The sequence below is a fragment of the Lepeophtheirus salmonis genome, chromosome 4 (assembly GCF_016086655.4).
Source record: "Lepeophtheirus salmonis chromosome 4, UVic_Lsal_1.4, whole genome shotgun sequence".
Classification (NCBI taxonomy): domain Eukaryota; kingdom Metazoa; phylum Arthropoda; class Copepoda; order Siphonostomatoida; family Caligidae; genus Lepeophtheirus; species Lepeophtheirus salmonis.
The window spans coordinates 45,586,995-45,611,171 of record NC_052134.2 but is presented as its reverse complement, the minus strand read 5'-3'; the positions used below and the strand labels follow the sequence as shown (position 1 = coordinate 45,611,171).

At 31.9% G+C, this 24,177-nt stretch overlaps 1 long non-coding RNA gene across 1 annotated transcript; it reads right to left on the bottom strand.

The window, feature by feature from the left end:
• Positions 1–15,579: 15,579 nt before the first annotated feature.
• On the bottom strand, positions 15,580–16,626 carry LOC139905077 (uncharacterized). The gene is made up of 2 exons (XR_011779554.1): positions 16,074–16,626; positions 15,580–15,968 (listed from the first exon to the last, which is right to left on the bottom strand). It is a non-coding gene; the product is annotated as an uncharacterized lncRNA (long non-coding RNA).
• Positions 16,627–24,177: the final 7,551 nt, after the last annotated feature.

The window sequence follows — 24,177 nt, the reverse complement described above, 5'->3', positions numbered from 1 at the left end:
AGAAAATAGGAAGGGGCTCCGGGGGGTTCCACAGGATTATATATAGAGAGAGAGATATATTTTTTTTTTTTGGGGGGGGCTTAAATTTGGATTTTTTTAAATAATCTAAAAATTAAAAATTTTTGAAAGAAAAAATTCAAAAATCTACAGCTATTGACAAAAAATTAATTTGTTTGGAAAAAACAAATTCAAAAATCCATAGCTATTCACAAAGTATTGAATTTTTTCGAGAAATAAATCAAAAATTCTCAGAATTCACAAAAAATTTCAAAATCTATAGTTATTTGTAGATTTTTTTTTTTTTTTTTTTTTGAAATTGGGATATTTGGACGCTCCGGGACTCCATTCATTACTGCAAGTAATGGCAAGCATGGTTTATTAACCATTTTGAGCACTTTTGGCCTCCTTCTTTATTTGATCATAACTCCTTTGACTATGCAATGTAGGGCAATTTCAAGTGGGAGATACAGTCAATATCCAGGCCCAGCAAGGAATCCCTCTTGGTAGCCACATATGCAAAAATTCCCGTAGACGCTGTACTATAAGTCTGTTAGAATGCCAAGTTGTTCATAACAAGGACATTTGAATGATATATTACTCAATTGGAGAGCTGGTAAGGGAACCATTTAAAAAAATATATATATCCATACCACTGTACCAAGAGTTCGTGTGGTTCCGTATCCTTACCACCGTATCAGTTTTTCAGATATAGGTTCATTCTCCTTTTTATCACCAATTTGTGTCGAGTAACACGGGTTGCCGAGATACTCGAAGAGTTTTACTAAATAAACATCATATACTAAAGCTCTAAAAAATACTTATGACCCACCCCTCCTTTTTATCATTGGAGGTTTAGAGGGATTACACTAAATATGTATACATAAAGAGGTGCAATTTGAAAGGACAAATGCAAAATTTGTATAGGGGCTTAATTTCACCTTCGTCCGTGCCCTATATTCGTAGCATTTTTTTCAGATGGTTTCGTATCTGTATATCCGTGTCCTTCTGATATGTACATAGGTCTATTTTCGATCAAGCAACGGGCATAATAGAATTATGCATTATTTATTTTTTGGATTTTATGAAGGAAGATTTCATAGTTTTACTTTTGTGCCCAATACTCCACCAAAAATTGACCTAAAGACTCAACAACAAATGATACCGGCAATTGGAAAGGGGCCATAGGGCACTAAGGCATAGTTCTACTTGACCCGATACTCCAGCAAAAATCGATTTAATATCACACCTGTAAAAAGGGATTACTGTTGCAATACAATCCTTATTCCCTCAATATTTTAATTTTTGTGATGGAAATCATATTCGGAATCACCTTGGAGATACATATTAATCTTATTAATAAATAACATAATAAATAGGTGGTGAAACACATATTATTATGGGTGGGGGGGGGGGAAGTCTTCTAAAAGTTGTAAGGATTGTGGTAAAAGCTAAAAAAGTCTACAAATAAAATTTCCGAAATAAGAATAATTATTTAGGCTGTTAGGTAGGGAAGTTGGGGGTCCAATTAAGGAGTCTCATAAAAAGTCAGACATGGGTTGTTATGAACACACAAACACACACACACACACCATAAAAGGGAGTGTCAATGACAAAAAACAGTAAAAACCAGAAATAGAAACAGTACACGATGACTTTCTTTTTTAATGAAAAATAAAAACTCTTTTAATCAGATTTCTTTTTGCAGGTAAGAAATAGTCCAGGAGTTGTGAAGTGTGCTTTGCTTTGTTTTTTCCCCTCCATTAATACACGTTTGATTTTTAAAGGACAAAAAAAAAAAGCAGCTAGCTAGGAACCTATTTTCATAGTATATTTTAGAAGAAGGGGAAGGGGGTGAACGTCCATGGGAGGAAGAAGAAAAAGAGAGACATGAAGGAAGGCCTCTCTCTCTTTCACCTGACATACCTGCTCTTTCCAGAGGTCCTGTAGAATATATAAATACATATATATAATTTTGGATTTATCTGATAAGAAATAAATTCTAGGAATTTGATTACCGGGTTTTTTATTTATTTTTTAAATAATAGGAGGAAAATGAAGGGCGGTTTTTTATTATTTTTAGAAAGCAGTTTGTAGATATACACATGTAATACTCATGACATTTAGAAATGAATCAATAGCCTTCCTTCCGTCGTTGGTTAGATGGTATTCTACCTTTCACTGTTACCATTCTTATAATAATAAATATAACAGAAAAAGAAAATCCATCGAGAAAAATGTACGTATATGTTATCATAAAATATTAACCCCTTTTATAAAATATTCAAGATCTTTTTGTTTTCTAGAGTTTTGCTTTTGTCTTTTCTCCACTCATGCTACGAAAAAAACACACACATAAAGGTCAGAGAGTTGTATCGATAAATTATACTCTGGTGGTAGTTGCAGGGGGATTGTATGCTGTTTATACGTACATATCATACCTACTTGATAAGTACCACAGCAGAACCATTGAATATACATACATAAAAAGGGAAAGCACGTCACGCAAAATATAAAGTAGATACAACCATAAACCAAAGTATCTAAAGTGAGGTAGTCATACCTGAGTCCCCCCCCCCTTTTTTTTTTTTATTTGCGTGCTAGGGTTTTTATATACATATATATGTTTGTATGAACATACATACGTTTATATAAAATATACATATATTTGATTGACATTCGAATCAGGGAAAAATAAAAAGAAATACTAATACCATACGTTATGAAAAAGGTGAAAATCCCACTTTTTTAAACATATAATATACCTATATATATTATATATACAATATTACCCTGTGGCACTTGTAATTTGTACAAATACATTGTATAAGTTACAAAAATGAGATTAATAGTTTTAAATCAAGAACTGGTACCGCTTCAACGCTTAAATCTAAAGATTAGAGCATTGGCTAATTAAGAAACTATGTTAATTTTTCGGAGAGGGGCATACATTAAGTTTACAACACTTTGAACAATTCATAAGAAGTTTCATTAGTTTTTTTTTTTTTTTAAGTAATGAAGAAAATTGAGTATGAACGGACACTCACGTGCACTTCTTGAATCGGAAATAAAATCTGGAGGCTCACTTCCTTCTGCAGATTCGGGCTAACTTTCCGATGATTATGTTGTCACGTAATTAGACGGATCTCCTGCTCACCTTGGCAATGCTGCTCAAAGATGGTTGAGTAATAACATCAATTTCTGGCCAAAGAAATATTATATATTTGGAGGGGGCTTGGTTTTTTGATAACAAGCCCAAAAATTAGTTTTTTCCCAAAAAAAATCCAAAATCAGTAGCTATTGATAAAACATTTAATGTTTTGGAAATTTTTTCAAAAAACCACAGCTGTTCACAAAAAATTAATTTTTTTCTGAACAAAATTTTAAATATTAAATTTTTTGAAAAATAAACTCAAAAATCAATAGCTCTTCATAAAAAATTTAATTTGTACAAATAAAATGTTAGCATCAATATATTAAATTAAATAAATTAATAAAAAGAGTCTAAATTGAAGTATCTCTATCTTTATTGAAGTGGATAAATTAAAAAAGTAAAAACGGAAAAATACAAAACGAAGTGCTCTAGCGGCGTCCGCAGGATCATAAATATATATATATAATTTTTTTGGGATGGGGGGAGGGCTTGGTTTTTGATTTTTTTTTTTTTTAATCTATAAATCTAAATTTTGTGGAAAAGAATTTTAAAAATTAAACTACAATATTCTTTTTTGGGAAATAAATTAATTTTTATTTAAATAACTATGTAATTTTGAATATTTTTTTGGAAAAAAATTATAATTGAAATTTTATTTAAAAATTTTTTTCCCAAAATATTTTAATTTTGTGAACAGGTGTAGATTTTGGATATTTTTTCTAAAACAATTATTTTTTGAGAAAAGTAATGGATTTTTGAAATTTTTTCTAAAAAATTTTATACTTGATATTTAATTTTTGAAATTTTTGTGAATAGTTGTGTATTTTTGAAATTTTTTTCAAATAAACTTTAAGTATTTAATTCTTTAGTAAAAAGCAAAAATGCCTTTATGAGGATGGGGGGGCTACAGACCGTTCAGCCCCCCCTCTTGCAGACTCCCCTGTGCCCGTTTATTAATTTATTGTAATAATAAAATACTTTCACTGTGTACATTGACTGTGAGATCGTGTAATTCCTTAAGAAATCAGTACTATACACTTTATAAAAAATCATTTAGGAACAGCAACACTATAAAGTTTAAAACAACATGTATGATGTTTACTGATAAAAATCACTAGCTTTTAAGAGACCATAAAAAAAGGATGCTAGTTATCATTTCTAAATCCAAAATATCATTTTCCTTTCGTGTAAAACTAAATTATCCAAAAATGATTCTATTAACATCTTAAGTAATATGGTTGAAATAGAAATATATAACATAATTAATAAACCACCAAGTTTGGAATTACGGAAAAAAACTATGCAAATTCTGGTACTTTTCTCCAAATGAAGATATTTTGCAATAGAACTGTAGCAAGTCATATATCTTCAAAATAGAAGAAATGAATGAAAAAAAAATTCTATTTTGTATTGGAGTAACAATCATCTTCATGGAAATTTAAACAATATACCAAATTATAATGCTTAGGGAAAGTGTCATTCTGTGCTTCAGTAAATTCGTACAGAAATATATGTAAAATAATATTTTGTTAAACAATAATATCACTTATCTGTAATATAACAAAAGATATTAATGTACCATAATATATTAATAATTTAATAGGGATTTATTAACCAGGTGTGTCAGGTAGACTGGAGAGGGTAGAGCCCCCCCCTCTGAATAATATAGTTTTTGATTTTTAATAGTATTTTTTTTGTCATTTGGGTATATTATAATGCAGAGAAAAATATTTAATATTTGAAATTTTGGTTCTAAAGAATGATTTTTTTGTCACCAGCTATGGAATTTTGAAATTTTTGTATTTTTTTTCAGAAAATTACAAAAAATCAAGGCCTCCCCCGTTTACTAATTCTTAATTCAATTTTAATAAATTCATAACTATGAGCTTGGATGTGGTTAAATTCGTATAAAGTCCAGCAAATAACTTTTAAACAACATTTTTTACTTTTTATGCATTACATTCACCCAAGAAAGAGACTTATTTAATAATTTTTCCCTTGATTTTCTTGTTGGCTTATCTTGTTCTAATAACATTGGTAGAACCAAGTAAATAATTGTTCAAGTCGACACTACACTAAATTAAAATTGATATTATGATTAAATAAAGTGTAAATATGTAATGTAAAAATTGTAACTAGTATTATCTGTTCAGGGGCGTCCCCAAGGGGGTGAGCTATAGCCCCCAACAAAACAAAAAGTGAAAGAAAGTTAACTTTCTACAAGAATACGTAATATTTGAAATTTAATTCAATTTTTCTATTTTTTTCCCCAAAATTTAAAATTCTGTTAACAGATATGTATTTTTTGAAATTTTTCTGCAAAATATTGAATATTTGATTTTTTTTAAAATTTTATATTTGAAATATAATTTTTGAAATTTTTGTGAACAAATTAAAATATTCCCCCCAAAAAAAAAAATATATATATACATATATTCATGCGGACGGTCATGTTGTTTAATACGGATATAACGATTTTAAAATTTAATCGTCCCGCAAAGCTACGTCTAAATAGCAATTTGTTGAGTAAAGGATGTCCCATAGAACATTTTTTGCTAAATGCCTTCATTTTCAATCAATCTGGACCATCTAGGATGCTATATTTAAAAGAATAGCTTATACTTCAACTAGGTCTAATTAAGAACAATAGGAAATAAATTTGTGCATGGCAGATACTTTAAGTTTAACTAACTAATTCCATTGGTGAACATACATTAGTGAAATTGATGGCTTGTAGAGGCCCCTCTGAAATTTTGGAAGTTTTTCAAGGACAGATAACAAGGACGGGAATTGATGTGAGGCAGGACTGATTGTAATTACTACATATATTAAAGACTCATACAAACATACAGCTTATACACGTAACAACCTGTACACAACATTTTTATCAAAGATAATGGGAGACGAGCTATACTCGTCTCACTAATTGAATGGTTCTATGTAGTGTATGTGTCAGTTCTTATTTCTTTAATCCAATCCAGTCTAAAGACCGGTATCATCAGTCTTTGGGAACGGTACTTTGGACTATCAGTACTAAAACTGATTTAAAAAAGAAAAATAAAGTTGAATGACGTCATCAAGGATGGAATTTTATAACCTCATTGGACTAATCTACAGAAATGAACTGGACTGGACCGATACTCAACTGGACGGGACATCACACTTCTTTTCCAAATAAGGACTGACACTTAACTAGCTCTATGTATAGTGCATTTCCATATAAGTCATAAATCACATCATTATTGAAGTCCGTCTTGGGGGCTTATAGCTGAATTCATAGATTCATAAAATTATATTTCTTTAATGATCATTTGGGGCCTAGAAAAGTATGAAAATTAGTTAAAAATTACAATAAAAGTTGACCGGAGATAATATTTTTTTGTTAGTTTGTTTGTTGATCAGCAGGATTAGGGCAAAAGTTACGAATCGATTTGATCCAACTTGGTATCAAGATTATGTATGGTCAAAGAGCATTGCAATTTGAGAGATGCAGGTCAAAGGTCAAGGTAGCACAAAGCGTTAAAACTAACATAATTGATTATAATTTTGCAACATTTTGAGGTACAGAGCTCAAATTAGCATCCTTATGTAGGTTTAATAGAAATGCTTTAAATGATTTAAAAATTTAGTTCCTCTCCTGCTGATGGGTCAATTTATTCTTGAATGGCTCATATATATTAATCGTACTACTCAAAAGACTTTCATTTTAAATGGATGGACTTGAATTTTGTTATGCAGGTATTATATGTTAAAAAATAAATTCAGGGAAACATAATTTGATCCGAAGCCCCTACAGGTAGAAGTCCCTTGTCTTAAAATTGGGTTAGTCTAAACTATGAATCCGACTTCTTTTTATTGATTAACCATTTTAAATAATTAAATTATATTTTTTTTTGCTTAATAATGTATATAAACAAGTATGCTGAGGTGTCAGTGGAATTGGTCTTATTGATAACCGATTACAATACTTAAAAAAAGTTGATTCTTGTCGGTACTCTAGTTTAACTCTTTTATTTGTTAGTCACATTTTGATATGAGCCATTAGTGGACTATTTTCCTTAACATGAATAAAAAAGGGTTTTTAAAATCCTCCAAAATGGTTGATATCAACAATAATGACGTCACATGAAAACGCTTTATTGTATAAGTGTACCAGGTGGAAACTTGAAACTTACACACTGTATTATATAAATTTGATAATTTCTGTGTGTGAAAATTATAACTGTCTGTAATTTTATTTGTTCCCATGTATCTCAAGCACTGCTGCTTTTTGAATTTTTTAAATTGCACGAGAAATGTCATTGCAGCGAGATTCAACACTTTGAGTATCTAGTCGTTTTCGTGCGGCTAACACTCCAACAGATGGGGCCAGGCTGGCGAGAATGAGTCGTAGGTCCATCTACATTGTTAGAAGAGGCTAGACCACAACAAAACCATAGAGAGGAAGGAGGGCTCCGGAAAAATCCCATCCTTAATGCGGATGCTTTCAAAGACCCCATCAAAAAGGACCCAACCAAGTCTTTGTGCATCCATCCCAAGAATCTTAACGTCAGCCACAAGTTTGTTCAAAAATGTCAAAAAGCTGGTGCAATGTCCCTGGTGAGGTTGAAGATTACCCATCTTCAACGATGTTAGGGACTCATCAACTTATGTCGAGTGCGACGTCAGGCAGAGTCATCCTCAACTCAGACGATAAGACCTTGATCTCGTCTACAATCCACATGATAACCGTTATGTCAGCTTCAGGCAAATCAATAAGGATCTTCGAACTGTAACCACCACCAAACCCCGAAAATCATCAACAGCGCTTAGCATTGTTGATTTTAACGGCATTGCAACACTTTGTTCTGATTCTTAGAGGGTTATAGGCTAACGACAGGCATTTACATCGACCTTTATCAACCTGCTCCCCTGAATCCAGGAAAGTTTTCTGAAGGGCAACCTCATCTTTCAGCGAGATGAGACCCCGCTCACATTGCGAAAATTACTCAGACCTTCTTAACTAATAACAAGACATGACAAGAGAATTTTCCTGCCATACAGTCCGGATGTCAATCCCCTCGACTTTTCTTTTTGGCCACATATCTAGATGATGGCTTGTAGTATCTGTCAGCCGAACGTTGAAGCCATGAAGGCTTTCGAGGAGTGATCTGCCATGGACCCGAAGTTAATTTGCAACTCTTTCACAAGAGGCTATTTGCCATATTTGATACCAATAGCAGACGAATTGTATAAATCAATTTGACATTGCCTCTGTATCAGAAAAAGATAAATAAAGGTTTTTGTTAAATGTACATAATTACAAAATGCCAGGCTATTTTTGTTTTTCTTTCCAAGTGTGTATGTTTCAAGTTTCCACCCGGTATTGGTTGAATTAATACAACGTTATAGTTAAGAGAAGGAAAAGGAGGCATGAGATAAATGACTTCATAGAGTGCCTCCCTTCGTCGTCTTCTTCCTCTGCTGCTTCTTCCTATTTATTATTATTATTCAATGTTGTAATGATGATCAAGTCATGGTTGCATGAAATTACAGCTCTGCCTAACCATTATGTATGTATTACAATTTTAGTGTCTACATGAAACAAGAAGAAAGAAACAGAGAGAAACGTGGCATTGATGAGTATACAGTGTATATTACAGAATTTTCTTTATATATGTATATATTATACAGTAAACCCTCAAGTCATTGGACTCGAATACACAATATCTCTATGTTCTCAAGATTTTAAAGATTTTGATCTCCTCACGGTCTCAACTTTTCCTTTTAGCCTTGCTTTTCTCTTGATCTCCATGACCATAGATTATAAAACGAATGAAATCTGAAAAGTTTCCAACCCTAAAGTGAAGATGGCAACACTCGTAAATAAAAGCTATTCACTTTTACCTATCAACTGTTGACTGTTACTCGGCAAAGTTTCAGCCATTTTGAACGCACAATTGTTATGTAACAATCGTCTGAGTGGGTTGAACTGAGTGTTTTTGCCAATATGTACAAAATCGATTATCGAGCTGTCATTAAATATATTTTTTTGAAAGTGTAACCTTGGAATATATTCAAGTAATAGCTGACATATAAATGCTTGTTGTGTTCAAATTTGACGTGTCTAAGCCAATCCAGCTCGGAGTAATTGAGCCAAAAAAAATGTCTCGTGAACTATTATTTTGCATAGAAAAACGCGGAGTACTATTTGGACGGGTTACAGAGATGGGAAGATCGCTGATAGAAGTGTGTTGAGTTACAAGGAGACTATGTTGAAAAAAAAAAAAAAATCAGTAAAAATATCTTGTATCTTTGTTAGATTGGTAACTTTTCAGACCAGCCTCGTAGATAGATAATATTTACTGAGGTCAAAAATTGCATTATAATTGAAGGTGAGACCATGTTGAGGACTTATAATATATTCAAACCTACATTAAGTGGTCAGGAAAGGGAAACTGTTAAGAGTGCACGAAGTGCAAGTTATCTCTTAAACAAAGGTTTCCTATTTTGTAATAATTCTAAATTAGAAAACTAGTTATTACCACTTATTGCGGTGATACACTTAAAACAGATGGCACTTAGCCCAAGTTTGACTGTATATTTTTTTGTAAATAAAATGAAGAAATTTTCAAGAAATGTTGATGAAACTTTATTAAATGGATTAAAAAGTTTTAAAACTTTACATTTGTATATAATCATAGTCGTAAAAAACAAATTATAGTCGAATATTTGGGACTAGCACTTTTTTAAAACATTTTTTACCAAAGACATTTTTAATTGTTTTTAGAAAGCTCAAATATACTATATTACTTTCCCGAATATTGCTTCGTTTTCCCTCATTTGGGCGGGGGTAATGGCCCCTTCTACCCTCTTGTTTCGTACGCCCATGCATACGAGACAACTACAATAAAATAAAAGCAAGACTATTTGAACTAGATCAAATAACTGAAGGCTGATTATCCCAATGAAGTGGATAACTGAGACAATAAATATCTCATTTTTACAATTGTACTTGTTAATTTATTGCATGCACTATGTATAAACAGGGTGCGTTATATAAATCTATACAAATGTTAGTACAACAATTTTTGATCTAAAAAAAATAAATTCTCATGTAATAAAGTTATAATTGATTGAATATGATTCCAATTAACTACCAAAAACAGCCTCTAATCGGGTCTTAAAGACAGAATTAGTCTTCTAGATGTAGCCCTAATCAATTTTGTCCCAGGTTGCAATGATGGAAGCCTTTAGGTCATCTAGATTTCTGTGGAAAGTTCAACTGGCTTCACAACGCTTCATATGCTGTAATCTAATGGATTCAGATCTGTTGATGATGGGGGCCAAATGGATACCGGCCAAAAATCACACAAAGTGGACTCAAGCCAAACTTTGGACTTTAAGCCTTCAAGTTGACCCAGATACATCAAGGCTGCATACACAGTGGTGCACGGTAAAACCCAAGTGGTCGGCAATGTTCCTGGGCTTGATTCCCTCGGGGAGTAAAATCAGGATGTTGTTTCATTTTGTTTGTTGAATGACTTCAATAAAAACAAAATTAATAAAGTAACACACAAATCTTCTTCATAATATTATAAAGCCTCGGTAGACTTTTCAAAATTCTAACTCTTGTCCTTACTCTCCATTTTAACCCTTTTATGCTAGTCCAGATTTTGGTTAAGCAAACTGGTAATGTAATTAACACATATTTTTAAAATACACTCAAAATTAAACAATAGAATATATATATTTGATAGACAGTAAAAGGTGTATCCCTTATATTCGATGATCTCATTTTGATATCTAAATGGATTCCAGTACTTTCCTTAATATTCATGAATACAAATTCTTATAAAAAATGGTTCTTCAGATTCCCAAGATGCCCAAAACCAATAATGGAAACGTTACATAAAAAGGTTTCAGAGAAGGAGGAAGTTTTACTTGAGGGGGCAGTCATCATATCAGCTGTTGCAGAACAAATGTATGCCATATCTTTCGCTCCCCAAAAAACGTTTATGGAAAGTTTCAAATTTATAAATTAAGAAGAAATGGTTCCTGCGTTACAGGGCTAAATAGAGGGGAATGGAAACAAAAAATGAATGCAGAAGAAAAGAGAGAGAGATGTAGAAAAAGACAGAGAGGATAAATAGAAAGAAGGGAAAGCGGTATTATTTCTGTCCAAAACATTCTTTTAATGACCTCATAGGCTAAAAAAATATCAAAGGAACATGCATGGTATTTTTTACGTCATGCTTTTAATCAGAGGATGAGTTAATTTCTAATTTTTGTTGCTCGTCTTCTAATTCGATTAAGACATTTTATTAATAACTTAAGTAATTCTAGATTCAATGAAGTAATGTATAATAAGTTGTTAGATATATAATCAATTATAAAACAATTTCGCTATATGACGTATTGCTTCTGTACCAAAGTAATAACGCTATATTATTAGTTTCTTAAAAAGTAATATATTACATACTAATTAACGCGTTAGTATCCAACACTGTATTAGAAGGGTCTTTTCGGTCTTTAGTCATTTAAAAAAGTTTATGAAAGCGTTCCATAGACTAAGTAGAACACGGACCTCCAAACATAGCTTCTTTTCGTTAAACAAATTCATTGCTAATATCCTCCACTATATATACATATATAAATTTTATACGTAGTGAGTAAATTTTTTAAATGATTTATTAGGAGTAGTCAAAATAAATCTATTGGATTATTTTTGATTTTTTTCCTATAATGTTTATCACGGTCGGACTCAACGATTTATACTATTTTATCCAGATTTTTTTTCTTCTGGCTGTGAATAGATATCCACAGAAAGTTACATTTTTTGGAAAAAAAATAGAATTTTTTTTTTTTGGAAAAATGTTTCAAAAATTAAATTTCAAATAGTGAACTTTTTGACAAAAAATATTCCCATATCCATAGCTTTTCGCAGAAAATTAAAATTTTGAAAAAAAAATTGAGCAATTCAATTTCCATAGTTTGAAATTTGAATTTAAAAAAGAAAGAAATTTTGGAAATAAATTGCAGAGCCTTTTTTCGACCATTTTGTGGGGAATAACTAAATTATATTTTTACACGGCCTTTTTGAATGAATAATATCAAATATATTGAAAATACATTATTTTTATAACGACCTTTTTTATAAAATTCTATGACCTTTTTATATAAGACTTTTCACGAAAAAAATATTTTCCATAATAAAATTTTCTTTATTTTTTTCCAAATTTGCCAGTCTACAAAAATATTCCTCACTGAGGGGCCACGATTTCCATACTCCAGCTACTCCGCCAATATGCCTCAGTAAATTTTTTCTCGGATCCGGGTCAGTTCGGATCTGTAGACCAAAAACTGGGGTAAATTTCGGGTACCCGAAATTTCAGATCCAAATCCGAAACCAAAATTACACAGATACTTGTCTCGAATTTTATAAAAAATTAACAAGAATTTCAGACCATTTTTACTGATTACTCTTGCCGAAATAAACAAAGGTCATTACTATTAAAACATAATTGTTAGTTATTATTAGAAATATTGTTATAATAAGATTAGACATGTCAATCGCCTTCTTGTATCTCGCAAACTCTCATTCGAAAAGAAACAGAAAAGGCCCCAAATAGTTGCCCAGTTCTTTCAAATATGGAATTATTATTGAATAATAATTGTTACCTGTTCACAATAAAAACTAAATACTCATTCGTATCCAACTAATCAATTTTAAGAATACTGATTAGAGGAAATGAAGAAAGAAACATCTGACAACCAAATAGATTGGTATATACATCGTATTTTTTATCAGCTGTCGTTTTTTTGCTTCTTCTCTCCTACTCAGTGTTCTTAACGTTGATTGGGTGAATTATAATTAGCTCCTTTTAAATTGTGAACAATTTTTAAACGTCATTGAACAATATTTCCAGAGTTGGGAAGAATTGGTAGCTACCAACTGTTTTTAACCATTTCTTCTGTTTGTTTTTTCGGGGAAAAAGTTCTGTGATACAATGTGTGACAAATCCTGTGTAGAATAACACCGCGATACAACTATTTATGTAGTTGTCGCTCCAATCACTAATCAATATAATTAAAGTGTATGTTCGATATCGATAAAATATTTTTTTCTAAACTACGATTACGTATTAAGCAATACTACAAGCTTTTTAAGATTTTGACAATCCTTAAGATCTTTTTATGATCCGTAAAAGTTCAGGTATCCGAAGAAAGTTCAGGTCTTGCATCTTTTTGGATAATACAATTTTATTTATACTGTAGCCTGGTACTTCGGATCCGTATAAAAGACCCGTTCCATCTCTATGTTTAAGTACTCTAGTACCACCATATGACCGGTATACCAGACAATCCTTATGTATATATAACACTAATCATGAAAGGTTTGGTAAGGCCTACTTTGTACTCAAACAGGTGGTCCACCTCCTCTGTTTCCTCGTCCATGGAAGAAACAGATGCTTATACATATATATTACCTATATAGGTACTCAGTCGTTACAACTCACAACCTCCATCCACCGGAAGAGGATCAAACAACAACAGTTCCTTTTCTTTTAACTTTAAAATAAATATATATATAAACTACAGTTATGTATGTATGCAGATATGAGTGAACATGAATTCTACAAGACAATTTTGCAGCTGCTCTATGTACGTAAGTACATAGTGTTATTATACAGGGAGTACTTATATATCGAGCAGTAGTGCTCGTTAACTACAAGGCTGGAAGATTCTTTCTGTATAATGCACAAAGGGTTTGCAAGTAATCTATATTACCAGTATGGAACGCTCTCTTGAGGAAACGTGAGCACTTAGGTAGCTGATTTTTGTTTGTTAGAGCAATTGTTCAAACCTGCACCAGTTGGAAAAAAATGGAATCAATTGAAGAATTCGTTGTCCCAAATATTTGAAAAAGGCACGGAGCCCTCTTTGGAATCCACACCGGGAGCGATAACATAACAATTGCTGGAATTCTGGGACTCAGTGAGACGTTTGTTTGCAAGCTTAGTAGTGAATTTGAGGCCTTTAAAGTTCCTGCCACAAATCGAAAAAAAAACTCTCAAATGGCTGTAAGACAATTTTGACGACTTCATCTTGCAGGATTTTTACTCTCCAAACTCACTGGATCTGAATCCAATGGATTTTTTTTTTTGTGTGGGGCACAATCAATCGTCAAACTAACCGAATCTCCTGCAACAGCAACGACAAACTTATAAGTCGAATCAAGAAAGAATTCTAGAATTTGCCAAGGGGCCAAGTGGAAAAGGCCTATTCGCCCTTTCGGCCTGGAATAAAGACTATAATTGAGGCTGGATGTGATTTTTATTACATTGAATAAATCAAATTCTATCAAGCTTTCAGAATCTGGTTTTAATTTTTTTATTCTGAAAACCGGTTGGAGAGAAAATTGCATTTGAAAAAAATCATTTTTGCAGCATAGATATCTTCCGCACCTCGTACATAAATGTGGCAAATGCAGCGAAACTGTGCACCGAATAGTGTTTATGGTTTTGATATTGTAATAGCCCATTACAGGCAATTTTGGTTTCGATGATTTAATTCCGGTAATTTTGATGTCAAAAGTACACCACGCTCTGGAAAGCAAATTGACGAAAATGGTTTGATTGCCATGGTGCTATACATATATTAATGGAAAATAATCATTCCATTACAAATAATGGATTTATTACTGTTTCCACCATATACATATATAATATTTATATATGTAATATTATATAGGCATATACTTATATGTAAGTAGATATATCTTGAGGCCTCCTCGAAGATATTTAGAAAATACGAATGTACACAGTGTAATACATATAAACCGTAAAATTGGTTTTTTGCAAAAATAAAAAATAAACCTTTATTTATATGCTGTTGACAATAAACAATGACGATAAAGAGAGTTATTTTCATGTTTTTGGATGGATATATATTAGTGTTGGATTCGAGTATAAATATTTGAACTCGGAAATAACTCAAATTTAATACAGTCTACATTTTTTTTTGAAATTACTTCAAACTCAATTTCTAATTATAATCAAAACTCGAAACATTATAAGTAATAATTAGTCAAATGGCCATGTAGTATCACTCCATTAATGACTAAAAAAAACTACAGACTCTCCTGTTTCATTAAAAAATTGTTGATTATCTATTAAAAAGGAGAAAACAAAAAAAAAATGGTATATAGTGTCCTAATATGAACACGTTGACTCAACGTAGAATTCAAATAATAACCTGAACTTGACAGAATTTTGACTCGAATAACTTATATAATACATTTACAGTCAAACTTGTATTAAGTGGTCAGGCAAGGGAAAGGGTAAACACGACCGCTTGGTGCAGGTGATCTCTTAAACCAAGTTTCTTATATTGATACCATTCTAAATTAGAAAAGTTTTAAGTTCATATAAAAGTTGAGACAAAAGTTATTTTGTATTTTTCGCTGTATTTCAATGCTAAATAAGAATTATTACAATCAATCTAATTAATCCAAGTATGCCCCGTTCTGTTCCATAACTTGTTGCCAAGGAGAGTCCAACTTCATAATGCCCTTCTCGTTGAAGGACTTGTGCCGATCGGGAAATAAACTGAGACAATCAATTTTCACAGGCCTCTATTGTGGGCAAAAATTGTATCCCCAAGCGCGTTGACCATAGATAGAAACAAGGGGTAGTCATCTGCATAATAACTTCCCATCCAAGGTCCCGGAGCTTCTAGCGCGTTATGAAATATATGTGCGGTCTGGTGTTGTCTTCATGATGTCTTGTTGTCTCTTATTTACAAATAATGGCCGCTTCTGTTCGATCGCCAGCTTCTAATGGTCCAGTTGTTCACAGTAGAGGGTAGAATTGAGCAGGGGAAAAAATAGTTTGAATTAGTATTGTGCAACACGAACAGAATGAGTATCAGTCCCGAATACATCGCAAATTTTCTTGGTCGCTTTCCGTGCGTTTTTCCCTTTGAGACCTCCATGCTCGACGCACGATAATTCACTACTGACACGGGCAAGCGCGATACTGTCGAAAATCGTTTGTAGAATACAATCACATCTTTTCAAGGTTTTATTGTATGATCCGATGTGACCAATGATAAACAAGATATACTTTGTTAAAAAAAAAGGGCGGGCAATACGAAATTACTTTTTACCCAACCTAATATATATCTATTAGTTTTGGGGTATTGGTCTGGAAGTCTTAACCGGGTCAGAGATCGTTTCAACTTTATTTAATTTCGTCTATTTTCGACTTGAGCCTATATGGTAGTAAAATTTACAAAAAAATAACAGCCTTTTTTGAAATGGAATTTTCAATCTTCTATTTTCGTTCCGGTCTACAATTTGACTTATAGTCTAAATCAATATTTCTGTTCAGATCCCTCTAGAAAAATGTATTAAAAGACGAGTTATCACATACATCATACGTGTAGAAACAATTTATATCGTGGAAACTTGCATCTTCAAACCTCAACAACTCTTCCTGACATAATAAAGAGGTTCTGTGTTTTAAAAAGTGTCTTATTTTGGGTAGAGAAAATTACCCATATGTAATTTTTGTGCTTGCAAAATTTAATTTAGCACGGGATTTTTAAGAGAGTAAATCACAAAACCTCTTGATTTAGACTAGAATATTTGTTGAGGTTTGAAGATTGTGTAGAAATGAAAGTTCTTAGAAATAAATTGTCTATACACATATTACGTGATAGATGTGGTAACTTGCCTTGAGATGAAAGCGAAAAAATATCTATTATCGGATCGAGTCTCAACCCTAATGTATATATATATATTTATAGACTTACACATTTAAATGCCAAGAGGCAAGAATTGAGGAGAAGAAGTACCCGCCCTCATCAAGCTCCTTATAGTCACACAGTCAAAAAAGTATATGCATACTATGTTTGCTGAAGAGAGAAATACAACACAACACAATACATAATATTACATATATATTATTAGTCTTAGACGAGGAAAATGACAAGAAAAACAAAAAACAACAGCGGATATGAGAATTTCTCATGCAAATCAAGAAAACAACAAAGTATATAGAACCATATGTATATTTTGCTTACTTGCTTCCTTGTTAAACTAATTTTTTCATGGCTTTGAATGATAGGAGTTATTCAGAAGGTGTGTACTAGGGTTGTATTGGTCCTATCTTACCCTTGTTATCCGTCGCTAAACAAAGTCCCAAATTTAAAATTCGATATCTACAATATGGCGGTTTGATTCTCAACTTTTTTTGAATTTCGATAATGGCAAGTCCGGGGAAATCAATTTGAAGAAATCACGGATATTCATAAAAAATTAATTTTTTTGAAAAAAAAAAAAAAATTCAAATATTAAATTTCAAAAATCCATAGCTATTCACACAAATTTAAATATTTTGGAAAAAAATTCAAGAATAATATTACTGAAAATTTTTGATTTTTTTTTAAACTATAACTTTATTATATGATAATTTATTTAATAACATTTCAAGTTTCTATCTCTCATTATTATTGAGATATGTGATCAAGTATTGTTGTACTAACATTTGAACAGATTTCGATTACACACACTGTTTATACATAGTACAGACAATACAATAATCAGTACAATTTTAAGAATGTGATATTTATTGTTTTATAGGGTAGTTATAGGAAAAAACAACTTAATCAATAATTCTTATAGGTTAGAATAATGTCTATTATTATTAATAAAAGCAAAATAATGATTAATTTTCAAAATATATAAATTTTGTCTCCTTGAAAACTTTGAACTAGATGTCCTACGTAAAGATGGCATTGTAGGGGAATGGAACCATAGTCGAAATTTGAAGAAAGTTGAAAATAAACCGTCCTTCTCTAGTAGTTCTCATTTTGACTATTATGACGGTAAACTAACTACGGTTCTAGGTAACTTTGACACGACCATTTTCATACCTGGAACATCTCAGAGATGCTCCCGCATGGCATATTCGCCACTTTTTGATACTCTTACATTATATGTTCGAACTTTATCTTCATTCTTCGCTATTGAACCATTTTCATATTCCTATCGATGGAGTTTTCTTATATTTCTTCAATCCTTAAATAAGATCATTACTATAAATAAGGTACTACTAGTCAATGAGTCCTTTCGAAATAGACTCATAATCCTAAATCCATGACTAATTTCTTCATCGTCCTTATAAACACACTTCCTTCTGAATTTCCTTATTATTTTCGTTGTTTTTTCTTCTTGGGATCTATAGCTGAGATACAATTGATTGGTTCATAAGCAGCATACAAAATATATAAACTCAAGTCCCTGAGGGTCCATGCGAGAGATCTTGGGGTTACACACCATACTTCTCAGAGAGCTATCAAAAAAGTGGGGGTAAAGATCCTTGTGAAGGTGAGAGGCCACTTTTGACACCAGCAATGAAAGAAACCCATCTCCATTGTAGCAAGACTCTTTTGAATTAGTCTTTTGAAATCTTTTTGACACTTTTGGCTCCCTCACAGCCCTAATGCCAACTACTACTTTTGGGTGTATGTCGACGGATATGCATTCATTGTCCGTCATCCAAACCCTGAGGCCCTTGTTTTGTTCAACAACTATCACTTCCACTACGGTTAAATTATCAAATCTATATTAATAAAGCAAAATTGTATGTCTGTATGAAAAACAGTCACGGGGTGCACCGTATATGTTGCCTCCTGATATATACTATAAACATATGTTGATCTAAGAAATAACAAGGTAGTCTTTCTTTTCAAGGTAACTTTGCTAAAGCTTTTTTTTATGATTGTTCCCACCAGAAAAAAGTCCAAATGCAAATAAAACAATATGAATTCAAAAACGTGACAGTCTAATGTATAGACTATACAGTATAGTGCTCTATACACATATGTAAATAGGTCAATATCCCAAGGAAAAAAAAAGCAACAACAGCTGTTGTTGGAAACGTCAGTTTCATGCTTTACATTTTCTTCCTAATATGAGTCGCTTCACTTTTTATTTTTTATGCATACACAACCTAAAAAAATAAAAAAACCCGTCCTCCAAGATGGAAGGTTGTCAAACTCTGTAATTATCCAACATTAAAGAAGAAAAAAAGAGTAAAAAAATATATAAGGGAAACAGATAATGAGAGGGGTAGGATCGATTAAGTGCAAGGGCAAGGAACAGACCTAAAAAAAGAGAAGAATTTGGGCTATATATATATATATATTACCTATAACAACAATATATATTAAATGAGTAATGTGTATTATATGAAACGAGGGTGGTCTGAAAAGTTTCCAACCTAACAAAGATACAAGATATTTTTTCCTAGTTTTTATTTTATCTTTCCACATAGGCTCCTTGTAACTCTAGACACTTCTCCCAGCAATGTCCCCATCACTAGTACATCCAAAGAGGACTCTTCGTTTTTCTCTGCAAAATCATTGTTCACGAAGGTGATTGGCTCTTCATATAGCGGAAATGTTTGCAGTCCACTATTTGGACTTATTGTTTTTTCTGACGTATAATGCTGTATCCAAGTAGTTTCATCCACAGTAATTAATCAGCGTCAAAACTCGGATTCATTGGCCCTAAACTGTGATAATCGAAAAAAATTAAAAAAAAGTCACATCAACTAACTCAAACTACTGCCACATAACAACTGCGCGTCCAAAATGTCTGAAACTTTGTTGAGTAACTATCCACAGATGCTAAATGGATGTGATTAAAGAAGTAGAAGACAAGATGGTTAAATAAAAAGTAAACAAACACTACGTAAATGAATTATGTTCAGGATTCGCTTAACCTCAATAAAAAACTTTTATGATTTGTTAGAACATAATTATGATTCAAATACTATGAACTATGGTTTCAGTTAATAGTTTATGTTTCTATTTAAATCTAAAGAAAAATACATAGCTTGGTCCGAAACGTCGTCAAAAAGATGTGATAACAATGAACTGTACAAACGGAGTTCAAAGCGCCTATACTAAATATTAGACCAATCAGAATTAGAGATAAGAAAAAAACATTCTTGATTGATGACTCCTCTTTCTCTTATTGTTTCTTTTGATGTGACTTGCTGTTATGTACGAGTGCAGTCATCTTCACCTTGTGGTCAGAAACTTTTCTGACCAATATCGTACAGGGGCATCGTGGTATTTGTACGACACTCCAGTAGAACAATTTTTACAAAAAATAAAAAGCAGAACTATTATATTTACAACACAGTGTCTTGTACAATGTATTGCTATTCGGAGAGGAGGTTTGATTGGCTGGCGTGACTATGGATGACTCACCACTAATATGGGGGATGAGTACCACTACTATTCAATATTGGGAGCTCAGGCCCCTAGTGATTCCGCCCTTAAAACAATTTTACAATGACATTATACCTCCATATTCATTTTTTCTACTCGCACTTAGTGTTGAGTTCGTGCTAGCTGCTTCCTAATTCACATTTTCTCTTCCCACAATCTTTCTATCTAATTGGTCCAGTCTTTTTCTACCCTTTCAACAGTCCTGGAGTCTATGAAGAATTTTTACAACCATCATAAATTACATCATAATTGAAGGAAAACCCATTTTGGGGTCTCAAAGTTGATATTTTTACTAAAAAAAGTGAACAAATTTCCAAATAACCTTCATGAAACTTCATAAAACGGCTTTATGAATAAAACCGTCTTAATATCTATATATCTATATATAATATATATATATTTGATGCCAATGATAAACACTTATATTTGAAATAAACCAAAGTAATATGTACAAAAAATCTCTCACAATAGCTAGTTTTGTTCATTTATTTTTTGGATCGATTAGGGACAAGAACATTAGGAAAATTAGAGAAAAATATTGTATACATTCTAGCAGAATAGTTAACTTTTTTCTACAATATTGCAATAACATTGCATAACGATATAATAACATACTTGAATACATTTTAGAGTATACATATACAGTAATACTAACCATTAGATGAATACAATTTTGATAGACAGTATGGTTGAAGTCCTGTTAATTGTTGGTGTCATTTTGACATTCAACAGTTTTTTTTTCTTTTTAACAGAATTTTTTTTCGTCATTCGGGTAAATTATGCAGCAGAATAAAAAATTTAGTATTTTGAAATTTTTTCGAAAACTTTAATTTTTTAATGTATTTTTCCAAAACAATTAATTCTTTCAATCTTCTTGAGTGTGTCTATGGATTTTTAAATTTCTTTGCCTAAACATTTAATATACGAAATTTAATTTTTGAATTTTTTTTGGAAAAAAAAATTAACTTTTTTTTTTCCAAAAAATTTAATGTTAGAAATTTTTTTTCAAAAAATTCTTACATAGGAATAGCTATGGATTTTTGAAAATTTTTTCCAGAAATTTTAATTTTTGATATTTTTTATGAAAAAAATTGATGTTTGACTTTTACTACGCTTTAATATTGACGTCATAGTAGATGAGTGGTTGCGTGTTATTTCAAAATCTGTTTTTCTTGCCAAGCAGGCGGTACAATACATCAGATTGAAAATTCTAGCAAGCCCGATTGCATAATGGCCTAACCTTCTAATTCTATTAACCTTGAGTAATACTAAAATCCAAGATTAATAGTAATAATGATGTATATCAACCACTAAGTATCTTCCAACATGGTATTAGTTTTAGCGTTTGTATGCAATCTGTGATATCAGTGAAAGCTCTCCATAGACAGTGGTTAGTGTAACTGGTAGAAGTTCTTTACTAACTTCACGCAGAAACACACATTTCATCATGCTTTTATTCCACTGTTGCACTTTGGATTTTTTAAAGAAGTCTTCACCTATCATCTAATAACAGTTTGTACATATTTCATGGGATTTTAAATAGTACATATCTTCAAAATATTCATTTTTCTAATTCATTGATGTACTGCAGGGTTTCCCAACCTTTTTTTCTTTGCTTACTACTCGTAAAATATTATTTCAGCCATGTGTTCCCTAGCCAGATCAACGTTTGTAGTCTAAAAAAAAGACGTAAAACAAAATCTACTTAACATGTGTTTGATTGAATATTGAACACATTTACATATATATAATATATGTACCTACTCAATATTCTACTTTTTTAAGACTCACTTTTCCCCTAATAGAGATGGTCTTGAAGTATTCCAAGAGGTACGCGTACTGGTTAGTTTTGTCAATATAAGTTAAATATTTTTTTTTTTTTACTTCAAAGATAAAACAAAAATATTGCAACAATGTATTGCACTTAACAAATTGCAACTTTAATGCACTTGAAGTGGCTGCCACATGCTTTGTGATTAAAGGAGGGAAGGAGGAGGATCTGAAATTTGGAGACATTATTTTGTAAAAAACAATTTGTTCCTCCTTTTGTTTAATATTCTTGAAAGGCACATTGTTCAGTACTAGAATAAACGAAACCGCCGACAAGACTCTACACGGACAGCTCCTCTTTCTGAAAGGAAAAAGACTCCAAGGAAAAAAACCGCTGATGGAGTAGAATCGCTGTAGGTCATGGACAACCCCCTCAGGAAAAATTATTCTCTTGAACTCAGTCTGCGTATGTTCCTACAGAAAGAAATGTACTAGATTCCCTGGTTAGTTGGATTAATTTTAATGCCATAATATTTACTTATACTTAATCAGTGCAATTCCATCTAACCTTTAATCAATTAAAAGAATATAAATAAAAAAAAACCGCTGATGGACAAAATGTATTTTTCCCTTAAGGGATTTTGTTCAGCGAATTTTGTCTGACGGTTTTTTTATCCTGTTAGTGCGGTGTTACATAATAACGTTTTAAATTCGTCAGAGCCCCGATATCACTAAATTACCGGTATACTAAACAGTACCACTACCAATTATGAGATTATGAGCTTATTGAATTTTTAGTCAGATGATTTGCCACCCAAAGATCAGAGATCTATTTATGTGTTTCAATCCCCAATTGATAAGCATCGTCATCTATGTGTAGTGTGTACTGTAAATACAATGTTAGAATATTATATAATAATTTTTTCAAAGAAAAAAAAAATCTGGTTGTCTGGAAAAAAAAACATTGTGGTTCTCAACCACAATTCGGTAACAAATTATGATCTTGCACTTAAGTAGCCTTATTTAATTACAATATGAGTCATTTTAATTACCAACTATTACTTGATGCTATCATTTCCTTTTGATCTATTAAATTACTTATTTATTTACGAGTAATATACCTGTGGGCATTTGAACTTTATAATGTGCTACTTAATATGTAATTATCAATTAGTAGTGTTGCACTTTATTAGTAGACCAACTAATAAAAAATAAAAAAAACTCGATTTGACTACAGATTGGGTGCCCCAAATCTTGCACAAGTATGAATAAATTACGAAAAACGTGATTTTTAAATAATCAAGAATAGACAACTCAAAACCAATTTGTGATATATTTAGCTATATTTTTTATTCAATATGTCCTCCTTCAGAAGCAATAACACAGCTTCAATACGCCTGTGAACCAATTTACAGCTCTTAACGACGAAGGTTGTGTTTTGGCGTACAACGCTGTCATTATGGCAGTCCGGAGCGTGTCCAAATTTGGATGAGATGTGGGGCAGACATGATTCTCTAAGACACCCTAAACTACAAAATCCAGGGGTTTGAGGTCAGGGCTGGACAAAGTCTACATGAAGGCAGTCCAGAAGTAATCTATATTATTGATGGAGAAGTTTTGGTTATTCTTGGGTCTACTGGACTTATTGATGTTGTAGGTAGTCTGAATGGGGATGTCAATTGTCTCAGTAGTCTTCTAGGGACTCACATAGGTGATACACAGGTGATGGCATACGCATTGCCTTTTTTGTTGTTGCTCCTAGATTTTTACAGTTAGAGACCTGGAATAAAAAAAAGATAATTTATGTTTCAGATGACGCTTGTGCCACAATGAAACCTTGTTATTAACAATAACGGGAATAAAATTGTCGATAATTATACTATGTAAAGTGGGAACCAAATTATGATTACTTTTTTTTAAATTTAACTTTATTTGAACTGAATTATATTTCAAATAAATTGAACCATTCG